Below are 12,074 nucleotides of genomic sequence, written 5' to 3'. Positions count from 1 at the left end.
TTTAAAAGTTTAAGTCATCAGATAAGGGCAACTTTCTCAATTAAACTAAAACTTTGTTTCCACAAGTTCAAATTATATTTTTGCTTTAAAACTATTTTCTCTGAGAGAGGTGTAACTTATCCATTTGGGTAGTTTAAAAATGATGATGGGCCTTGGAAAGCATTACTATAGGCAAAGCTAGCAGAGGTGATGGAATTCCAGTTGAGTATTTCAGATCCTAAAAGATGATGTACTCAATATGCCAGCAAATTTGGAAAACTCAGCAGTGGCCACAGGACTGGAAAAGGTCAGTTTTCATTCCAATCCCAAAGGAAGGCAATGCCAAAGAATGTTCAAACTACCACACAATTGCACTCATCTCACACACTAACAAAGTAATGCTGAAAATTCTCCCAGCTAGGCTTCAATAGTATGTAAACTTGAGAGCTTCCAGATGTTCAAGCTGGATTTAGAGAAGGCAGAGGAACTGGAGATCAAATTGCCAACATCGGTTGGATCATAGACAAAGCAAGAGAATTCTAGGAAAACATCTACTTCTGCTTCATTGACTACACTAAAGCTTTTGATTGTGTGGATCACAACAAACTGTGGAAAATTCTTAAAGAGATGGGAATACCAGACCACATTACCTGCCTCCTGAGAAACCTGTATGCAGGTCAAGAAGCAACAGTTAGTACTGGACATGGAATAACAGACTGATTCCAAATTGGGGAAAGAGTATGTCAAAGCTGTATATTGTCACCCTGCTCATTTAACTTATATGTGGAGTACATCATGCAAAGTGCCAGGCTGGATGAAGCACAAACTGGAATCAAAATTGCTAGGAAAAATATCAATAGCCTCAGATATGCAGATGACACCACACTTATGGCAGAAAGCAGAGAGGAACTAAAGAACCTCTTGATGAAAGTGAAAGCGGAGAGTGAAAAAGCTGTCATAAAACTCAACGTTCCAAAAATGAAGATCATGGCATCTGATCCCATCACTTCATGGCAAATAGATGGGGAAACAATGGAAACAGTGACAGATTTTATTTTCTTGGGCTCCAAAATCACTGCTGATTACATCCATGAAATTAAAAGACGCTTGCTCCTTGGAAGAAAGGCTATGACAAACTCAGCGTATTAAAAATCAGAGACATTACTTTGCCCCCAAAGTCAAAGTCATTAAAAATCAGAGACATTATTTTGCCCACAAAGTCAAAGTCATGGTTTTTCCAGTAGTCATGTATGGATATGAAAGTTGGACCATAAAGAAAGCTGAGTGCTGAAGATTGATGCTTTTGAACTGAGGTGTTGAAGAGGACTCTTGAGAGTCCCTTGGACAGCAAGGAGATCAAACCAGTCAATCCTAAAGGAAATCAGTCCTGAATATTCATTGGAAGGACCGAAGCTGAAGCTGAAGCTCCAATGCTTTGGCTAACTGATGCAAAGAACTGACTCATTGGAAAAGACCCTGATGCTGGGAAAGATTGAAGGCAGGAGGAGAAATGGGCAATAGAGGATGAGATGGTTGGATGGCATCACCGACTCAATGGACATGACTTTGAGCCAGTTCTGGGAGTTGGTGGTGGACAGGGAAGCCTGGTGTGATGCAGTCCATGGGTTCGCAAAGAGTCAGAGACAACCGAGGGACTGAATTGAGCTGAAGAATGATAGACAAGCTTTGCATAGTGGCAGTATCATAACCAGTGAGGTTTATGAGGTGCGATTATTGCTAATTGAAAAAAAAAAAAGAAAAACTTAAATGTAAAACGTAAAACTATAGAACTTCTAGAAAACAATGTATGAAAAGATCTTCAGGACTTAGAAGAGGGCTGGGAACTCTTAGACTTGATACCAAAAGTGTGATTCATAAGAGGGAAAAATTGATAAGTTCGAATTCATCAAAACAGCCTTTGCTCTGGGAAAGAGTCTATTGAAAGGATTCAGATAAGCTATTTAACCAGAAAAAAGTGTTTGCAAACCAGGAATCCAACAAATCCAAACAGCTTATATCTAAACTGTTTAAAGAATTCTCAAAATAACAGTAAAGAAAAATTTGTTGGGAAAATGGGGGAATTTCCTGGCAGTTCAGTGGTTAGGACTTTGCAGTTTCAGGGCCAAGAGCCTGGGTTCAGTTCCTGGGCTCTGGATGAAGATCTTGTGGTGTGCCAAAAAAAAAAAAGAAAACCCACACCTGACAAGCTGTTCAATATCATTAGCCATTAGGGAAATGCAGACTAAAACCATCTCAGATATCATTACACACTTAGTCATCAGAGTGGCTAAAGGGTAACCTATGGACAATACCGAAGACGCAGAGCATCTGGATCCCTCAGTCCTTGCTGTGAGGATGTAAAGTGGTACAGCTTTCCTGGAAAATAGGTGGGCAGTTCCTTTCAGAACTAAACATGGATTCACTGTAGGGACTCAGCTTTTGAATTCTTGGGCATTTATCCCAGAGAAGTAAGGAGTTATTTCCATGCTGGGATCGGTACACAGACACTCATAGGGTTTGCCCATGATGGTATCCTTCAGTGAGTGAGGGTTGAGCAGACTTTGATCCATCCGTACCCTGGACACCACTCAGCACCAAGAGGGAACGAGCCACTGGGATGTGCAGCAGCTTGTGGAAATCTCAGGGAAACTGTGCCAAGTGAAAAAAGCCAGTTCTGAAAGTTTACATACCTTGTGATTACATGTATGTAATATTTGTGAAGCAATGTAATTACAGAGATGAAGATCAGATCACTAGTTGCTGGGTCAGGGAATGGGGGACAGGATGGGTGTGGTTATGAGGGGCTGATAGGAGGGAGCCCTGTGGGAAAGGCCGAGTGTGAGTGAATGTCTTGGGAGGGGGTGGTGATTGTGGTTAAAAAGAGCAGCATAGAGCAGGCACCCATGCACAGACAGCTCATGAAATCCAGACAGTCTCTGGTTGTCCAGTGTACATTTTTGGTAGCAGCGTTGTCCTGGGGATGTGTTTGGTGCTGACCTCAGTGTGGTCATGGTGAAGGCAACATGAAACTTCCCTGTACATTGCTTTGCAGTTTCTCCTGAATCTGTAATTGTTTCAAAATGAAGAGTTTTTATAAAGCAGTGGATCTTTTAGATGTAGCTCATTTGATGAATTTATAGATGCAGACAACCTGCTTAACAAGCCTGTAGATATGAAGTGGGTGGACATTTTTGGAGAGGTGGAAATGAATTACTACAAGTCTGAAAACCTGCTCGTTTTTGTTGAGAGGATATTTAGCTTGATGTCATCGCACTGGACTGACACCAGGCATCATTGTCCTGCGGGCTTGATAAAGGCAGGCAGGTATTATAGGGAAAGGAAACAGAGTAATGATACTAATACCCTATGGTGTTGTGGAGCAGAAAGGAACAGGACATTTGTGTGTGTGTGTATCATAGTTAAATAATAGTGGCTCAGACGGTAAAGTATCTGACTGCAATGCAGGAGACCCAGGTTTGATTCCTGGGTCAGGAAGATCCCCTGCAGAAGGAAAAGGCAACCCACTCCAGTATTCTTGCCTGGAGAAGCTCATGGACAGAGGAACCTGGCGGGCTACAGTCCATGGGATTGCAAAGAGTCAGACATGACTGAAGTGACCTAGCATGCAGGAAGATAACTAAAACCAAAAATAGTCCAAAGGTCCATGAAAAAATGAAAATGATACATAACAAAACATCTACTTACTGAAAAAGAGGCAATAGAGGAGGAATAGAGGAACAAAACACAGAGTCGTATAGAAAATAAATATCCAGATGGTAGAGATACTTCCAACTAGATAAGTTATAAAACTAAATGTGCATGGATTAAAGACTCCAATCAAAATTCACAGATTGTCAGGCTGGATTTTTTTAAAAGTCCATTAGATTCACAGGGGTTGAAAGTAAAAGAATGGGAAAGACATATCATGCAGTGACTGTAAGAGAGCCACAGTGGCATACTAATACAAGACAAAATGTGCTGAAGGAAAAAAAGTTATTAAATGCAGAGGGACTTAACATTTAAAATAACTAATGTCCATAGCTGGGCTTCCCTTGTGGCTCAGCGGGTAAAGAATTCGCCTGCAAATTGGGAGACCTGGGTTCGATCCCTGGGTTGGGAAGATCCCCAGGAGAAGGGAAAGGCTACCCATTCCAATATTATGGGCTGGAGAATTCCATGGACTGTATAGTCCATGGGGTCGCAAGGGGTCAGACACAACTGAGCGACTTTCACTCACTTCACTCACTCACTCAATGCCCATAGCTAACATTAAGAGTTCATTCTTTGTGTTGTACAGTTCTGTGTGTTCTCACAAGCTCATAGTCATGTATGCACCATTACAGTATGACACAGAATAGTTGTACCATTACAGTCTACAAAATCTAAATATCTAATAAATGATTTTAAATGAACTAAATTGCTGTATCAGAGGACACAAGAAACATTTAAAAATATTGTTATATATTTCTCATGCATCATTTTTCTCCTGTTAATTACTACTGATTGCCACTCAACAAATTCTGTTGTTGTTTTATTTAAATAATAACATTTATATAACAGAGAAATAATGCAGAATAATATAATTTCCATCAGTACCTATTTTTTAGGTTAAAGCAATAATATGTGTATAATTACTTGCTAAATGTTATATTATTATGTTTTTTTGTCTGTTATTGCTGTGTCCTGGATTGACTCTCTAAAAGTTGGTCATTACAAGAATAACTTCTCTTAACAATAGTCGGAGAAGCACAAGTTAAGTCCATCCGGAACTGTGCTTCCCTTGTGGGGGATGGGGATGGTGAACAGTAAGAAAGTACTTGAATATCTCTTTGTTCCTGCTGACACTGCAATGTGAGGGGTGACCCTGAGGGGTGTGTTTCTCCCTTAGTAAGAAAGCATTCTGGTTTTAGTACCATATTTTAAAAGTATTCTTTTAAAATTATTTATTTATTTAGCAGAAATTAACACAGTGTTGTAAATCAACTATATTTCAATTTTATAAGTATGCTTGAGTCATCTGAATATGGCCTCATACCTAGCAAAAGCAGGAGTATGAAAAAGAAAAACCGGAAAAAAAATTAACAGACATTACTTCTGGCACATACTAAGAGATATATAAATATTTGTAAAAAATTAAGTGTTAGTCACTCAGTCGTGCTACCCCACCAGGTTCATCTGTCCATAGGATTTCCCAAGCAGGAATACTGGAGTGGGTTGCCATTCCCTTCTCTAGGGGATCTTTGTGGCCTAGGGATAGAACCTGGCTGGCTCTCCTGCGTTGCAGGCAATTCTTTACTGTCTGAGCCACCAAGGAAGAAATATTTGCTGAGGATTAATGAGTGAACGAGTGAAAAGTATGCGAAATGTTGCTACATTTTCCAATCCAGCTAATTGTGTAGACTATCTCTAAAAGGGAATTAGGAGAATACAGATTACAAATCTTTTAAAAATCACTGTTCTTAGTTGATTTAAATTAATTATATGTATAGGAATATCCATTTCTGTGCTATTTTAGGCGCCTGTTCCTTGCTGATTTAGGATATCAGAAAAGTGAATTTGGCTTTGTCAGAATGTTTCCAAACAACCCAGCCAGGAAACCACACCCTTTCAAAACATAACTCTCACACACAGATTTAAATTAAGTTGGATTTTTATGTGTTTTTTAATTTGCCCAGTTGTTATAAAGCTTTTCATTTTATATAAATATGTACTCTCTTGTGGAAATATTAATCACATTTAAGATTGAACTGGTCTAATGTTAGCTTTTCATAGAAACAAAGTATATAGTTTTATAATATGTATATTTCCCAAACTTGTAAGACCTCCAAATAACCACATCCCACAGTGGCCTCATGGCCTCAGGAATGAAAAGGATCTTCAGTTTTTGACTGTTCAGATCACTGAAAGTCACGGCTGGAAAGGGTCTTAGAATTAATCCAGCCCGGCCCCACCCACACAAATCCCTCGGAGTCAGCCCCCATCTCCCACCCCCACTGCTGTGTAGATAAGGAAACCTTAGTCCCAGAAGACCTTTTCCAGATATTTCCATCACGTTCTCTTTGATGCTTTCAGCATGTGTGTCCACACTTTGTTAGCCAAAGAGAACATTTGTTTTAGTTTTAAGTAGAAAGATAATGAGTTAATGGCTTTTCCTAGCCCTTTGTGTGGCCCTTTCCAGAAGAGAAGGCAGAGCTGCCAGGAGCTCAAAGCCTCTCCCAGGTGAGGGATGTGTCTGGGGCCCTTAGTTCCTGGTGTACCTTCAGCTCAGCCTCAGATTTCCATGTGTCCTCTGTAAGTGTAGTTTCACAGATAACAAAGCAGCCACCACTTAAAAAAAATTTTTTTTAAGTCCGTTCTTCCCCAAAATATTGTTAAACCTTGTTGCATAATGTTAATCCAAATCCATAGTCCAAAAAAGCTTTTACAGCATTTGAGTGAGTGAGTGAAGTTGCTCAGTCATGTCCAACTCTTTGCGACCCAGTGGACTGTAGCCTACCAGGCTCCTCTGTCCATGGGATTTTCCAGGCAAGAGTTCTGGAGTGGGTTGCCATTTCCTTCTCCAGGAGATCTTCCCAACCCAGGAATCGAACCCAGGTCTCCCGCGTGGTTTATAGCATTTACTGAATAATAATTTGCTAATTCAAAATAGTATAAAATATGGTTATTTACTTTCAAGATTCTTGTGCTTTAAAAAAAATGTACTTATAGGGACCTTCCCTAGTGGCTCAGTGGTAAATAATTTGCCTGCCAATGCAGGAGACACGGGTTCGATCCCTGATCCAGGAAGATCCCACTTGCCACGGAGCAACTAAACCTGTGCGCCACAACTATTGAGCCTGTACTCTGGGGCCTGGGAACCACAACTGCTGAGGCCAAGTGCCACAACTACTGAAGCCCGTGCATCTAGAGTCTGTGTTCAGCAACAGAGAACCCACTGCAATCAGAAACCTGTGCACTGCAACTAGAGAATAGCCCTGGATAACTGCAACTAGAGAAAAGTCCACATGGCAACGAAGACCCAACACAGCCAAAAATAAATAAAGGAAACAAACAAACAAACAAAAAATGTACTTCCAAAAAACCATACTGCACCTTTAAAAATATAAATGAAGAGACTGGATAAATTAGCATGTAAATGTGGTGGCAGGGGTGTGAAAAGTAATTCTAATTTACTGAAAATGGTCATATTCATCAAAAATTAAAGGAGCAAATTAACTTTCAAATATTTCCAAATAAATAGCTATTATGGAGAAATAATTTGGAGAAATATTTAACTATGTTGAAATTTTCTTTTACAAGTACAATATTTCGCTAATGACACTAAGATGAGCTACACAGTCCTTACGAAGATCATTTTAAAGCTGTGTAAATCAGCTAAATTGATCATAGTTTAAAATCTTTTTATATTTTCTTTTAGTAAAAATACCTTAGCTGAAGCATCCCTGTGTACCTCAGTGACTTTGCCTAGTTTATCCGTGACACCCTGAGCACTCTCTAATCCCAGGAATCCATCATCCGCTGGTGAACATCTGTCGTAAAGAGGAGACATGATTTGTTCTTGGGGTTCACAGGGTGAAATCTGCCCTGTTGGAAGGTGGCCCAGATGTGTTCCTGGGTGCCAGGCAGCCCCAGTGCGGCCCTAGGGGGAGGGAGGGTCAGCCAGGCTCTCTCCAGCACTGGCTAGTTGGGGTGTGTCTGAGGAGACAGGCAGGGCCATCCACCAACCATCCCAAAGGCTTTTGTGTCACGTCTGATCACGGTGACCAGGGTCACAGCCAGACCTTTTTAGTTCTGAAAAGAAAAAAAAATGTTCCCTTAAGTTTATCTGGCATACTTGCCTCTATCTGTGGAGGGACTGATTGGTTTTTTAGCTCTCATTATACATACAAAAGGAGGCAGACTACTCAAGCCGGCCCTGTCTCTAGAGCAGTTTCAGTGCATCATTTTCCAGTGCCCTGAAACTCCCATTCAGATACCCTGACCGGGTACGTGCCTTTGCCCCACAGTTCTAAGAAGCTGATGATGTTTTGCATATGTTTGTGTAGTACTCCTACAGGTTTAGTTTACATATCAGTTTGTCCTTGCTTTGTAACAGGCACCCCCATACTTAGCATCTTTAAACGTAATCATGGTTCTGTGGGCTGGCTGTTTGGGCTCAGATGAGCTGAGTGGTTCCTTTTGCTAGACTCACCTGGGCTCACTCACACAGATGCCATCAGCCTGCGACTTGGCAGGGACTGTGGATCTAGAATTTCCTTGCTCGTATGTCTGGAGGCCGGCAGACTGTCAGCCCGAGCATCTCATTTCTTTCCCCTGTGACTGCTCCTGCAGGCTAACCTGGGTTCCTTCCTGGGGGTCACAGGGGTGTCTGCAATGAAAGAGAGCAAGCCAGGTGCTTTTCAGGCCTCTGCTTGTGCTGTGTTCGCCCTTTGAAACAAGTCATGCTGCTGCCCAGATTCAAGGAGGGGAAAAGAAGGACTCTCCCTCATGCCAAGAAGAGCTGTCACATCACATTGCAGTGGGACATCCAAAGGGGTTTTGCGGGAATTTATGACAGTTATTTGCAATGTATCTACCTGTGCTGACGGGTGTATTTTCATAACAAATTTCAAATGCATACCACCATTCAAACCTACCCTGAAGTAGAAAGAATAATGCATTAAACCTCTTAAATGCCCATCATTTGGATTCAACAATTTTCAGTATTTTGCTGCCTTTTTTTTGGCCTCTGTTTTAAAAGTTTTCTCTTTGCTGAAGTATTTTCAAGCAAGTCCCATGGTGCTGTTTCAGCTCTGCATGTTTCAATATGCCTCCCCTGAAAAAGGAGACCTTGCTTAGGTAGCTGCCAGCCATGGTCATGTCGTGGTATTGTCAGCACTTAGTCCATAATTAAATTTTCCCAGTTGTCTCTTTGCAGCAGGTAGATTTGGAAAGGATTCCGCCCACATAAAGTCCATAGCAGTCCCAACTTGCCTTTCTTTTCTTTTTGCCCTATTGATCTGCTTTGAAGACTGGTCTGTTTTCCTACAAAGAACCTCCCGCAGTCTGCATTTGTGTGGCTGCTTCCTTTTGGGATCATTTGACATGCATCTCTAGCTCCTGTACTTCTGTTTGTGAAAGTTGCCTAGTGGGTGAATTTCATTCAGTGCCACTCCTGGAGCAGGTGTCCTTTTTAAAGAGGTCCCCCATGCTTCCAGTCTCGTCGTTCGGAGGCTGGTCTTACTTTCACTGATGCTAACGTTGATGGGTGGGCTGACCCTTTGATGATCATTACACGAATCTGTTATTTCAATTATTATAAGGCAGTGATTTCCTAACTGTTTCTTCCAGATTTTGTTAGCTGGAGTTTCTTTTACAAGGAACTTTCCCTCATCAATTAGAGTCATTTAGTTATCTGCAGCGTGTTCGGACAGCTGACCCTTTTCATTGATGGCTTACAGAATAAGGAGTTGGTGCACTAGTTATATCCAGAGCTACTCAATTCATAGTGGTTTGGGGTATCTCTTTCTTTTTTCCCCTCGTTTTTGATATTACAGCCAGACTTCGAAGATATGAAAGGTTCTAATCCACACCACTGCAATAAAGTGAATATCATAGTAGAGTCAGACAAATTATTTTATTTCCCAGTGCATACAAGAGATATGTTTACACTATACTGTAGTCTGTGTGCAATAATAGCATTGTGTCTGAAAAAACATGTGTATATCTTACTTTAAAAGTAGTTGGTTACTAAAAAAATGCTAGCCATCCTTGACAGCCTTCAGTTTATGGAAAATGCAAAGTACAATAACATGAGGTATGCTTGTATTATGAAATCATCATGGGTTTTAGATATTCAGTGTGTTTCAATCATTTGCATTTTTTTGAGGCTCAGATTGTTTCATCTTTGGGCCTTGGGAGCTACTTGTTGGCTTCTGTCTCCCTTGGCACCATTATCCCTTGAGAGTGCCCTTGCTTTCCAGCACAGTATATCTCAGGATATATGGGGGAGTAAGTAAGCGTTAGTCTTTCAGTCATGTCCGACTCTGCGACCCCATGGACCATAGCCTGCCAGGCTCCTCTGTCCATGGGATTCTCCAGGCAAGAATATTGTAGTGGGTAGCCACCCTCCTCCAGGGGATCTTCTTGACCTAGGGATTGAACCCACATCTACTGAATTGCAGGTAGATTCTCTACCATCTGTGCCACCAGGGAAGCCTATCTTGTATGTTTCTTGTAATCATCCATTCCTGGTTGGCGATTACAGTGTAGGCAGTGGTTGGACTCATTACTATTGAGTTTTTATTGTTTTTAGTCCTTTCTCTGGCAAGAGCTGGAAGACAGATCTATATAGTCAGCCTTCTGTATCTGTGGACTCTTCGTGTATTCAACCAACCATGAAAAATACTCAGAAAAAAATTCCAGAAAGTTCCAAAAAGCAAAACTTGAATTTGCTGCACACTGGCAGTTATTTACATAGCATTTACATTGTATCAGGTATTATAAGCATCTATTTCTGCTTTATTGACTATGCCAAAGCCTTTGACTGTGTGGATCACAATAAACTGTGGAAAATTTTGAAAGAGATGGGAATACCAGACCACCTGACCTGCCTCCTGAGAAACCTGTATGCAGGTCAGGAAGCAACAGTTAGAACTGGACATGGAACAACAGACTGGTTCCAAACAGGAAAAGGAGTACGTCAGGGCTGTATATTGTCACCCTGCTTATTTAACTTATATGCAGAGTACATCACGAGAGATGCTGGGGTGGAGGAAGCACAAGCTGGAATCAAGATTGCTGGGAGAAATATCAATCACCTCAGATATGCAGATGACACCACCCTTATGGCAGAAAGTGAAGAAGAACTAAAGAGCCTCTTGATGAAAATTGGAGAGTGAAAAAGTTGGCTTAAAGCTCAACATTCAGAAAACTAAGATTATGGCATCTGGTCCCATCACTTCTTGGCACATAGATGGGGAAACAGTGGAAACAGTGGCTGATTTTATTTTTCTGGGCTCCAAAATCACTGCAGATGGTGATTGCAGCCATGAAACTAAAAGACACTCCTTGGAAGGAAAGTTATGACCAACCTAGATGGCATATTAAAAAGCAGAGACATTACTTTGTCTACAAAGGTCCGTCTAGTCAAGGCTATGATTTTTCCAGTAGTCATGTATGGATGTGAGAGTTGGACTATAAAGAAAGCTGAGTGCTGAAGAATTGATGCTTTTGAACTGTGGTGTTGGAGAAGACTCTTGAGAGTCCCTTGGACTGCAAGGAGATCCAACCACTTCATCCTAAAGGAAATGAGTCCTGGGTGTTCATTGGAAGGACTGATGTTGAAGCTGAAACTCCAATATTTTGGCCACCTGATGTGAACAGGTGACTCATGTGAAAAGACCCTGATGTTGGGAAAGATTGAAGGTAGGAGGAGAAGAGGACAACAGAGGATGAGATGGTTGGATGGCATCCCATAAGTTTGGATAAACTCCAGGAGTTGGTGATGGACAGGGAGGCCTGGCCTGCTGTGGTTCATGGGGTCTCAAAGAGTCGGACATGACTGAGCAACTGAACTGAACTGAACTGAGAGGTGATTTAAAGCGTATGGGAAGATGTGCATCAGTTTATATGCAAATACTGCACCATTTTTTATAGGGGACCTCCATGAATTTTGGTATCTGCAGGGAGTCCTGGTACATATAAATACATATATGTTTCTTTTTCTCTTAAGTATGTTTTAAAAATCAAGTATAATTGATTTTTTAACTTAAATTAGAATTGCAGAATTTTCATTTAACTTCTTTGCTTTTCATACTCTTTCCTTTTTCAATGAAAAGTTTTGGTTAGTGTATGTTAACATACACTAATATGTATTGATATATTAACTAATGTGTGAAAACATGTAATATTACTATTATTAGCATACACTAATGCTAATAATATATTGTATCAGCATTATTACTTTGAAATTGTTATGTATTTACATTTAACTTTGAACTACTGTATATATAATGTGATAATGCTAATATATAAATTGTAAATAATAACTAAGATATATTAAGTATACTAATATATTAGATAATACACAAATAAAACAGCTCATTATCATGTAT

General features: G+C 40.6%; 1 protein-coding gene and 1 pseudogene across 7 annotated transcripts in view; both read left to right on the top strand.

The window, feature by feature from the left end:
• TJP1 (tight junction protein 1) overlaps positions 1–12,074 on the top strand; it is a 259,219-nt gene that overhangs the window by 128,040 nt on the left and 119,105 nt on the right. The gene's annotated exons all lie outside the window — the stretch shown is intronic.
• On the top strand, positions 1,662–1,786 carry LOC138984530 (U4 spliceosomal RNA; annotated as a pseudogene).

Source organism: Bos mutus, chromosome 21 (genome assembly GCF_027580195.1).
Source record: "Bos mutus isolate GX-2022 chromosome 21, NWIPB_WYAK_1.1, whole genome shotgun sequence".
NCBI classification, from domain to species: Eukaryota; Metazoa; Chordata; class Mammalia; order Artiodactyla; family Bovidae; genus Bos; species Bos mutus.
This window is presented reverse-complemented; position numbering and strand designations above follow the sequence as displayed.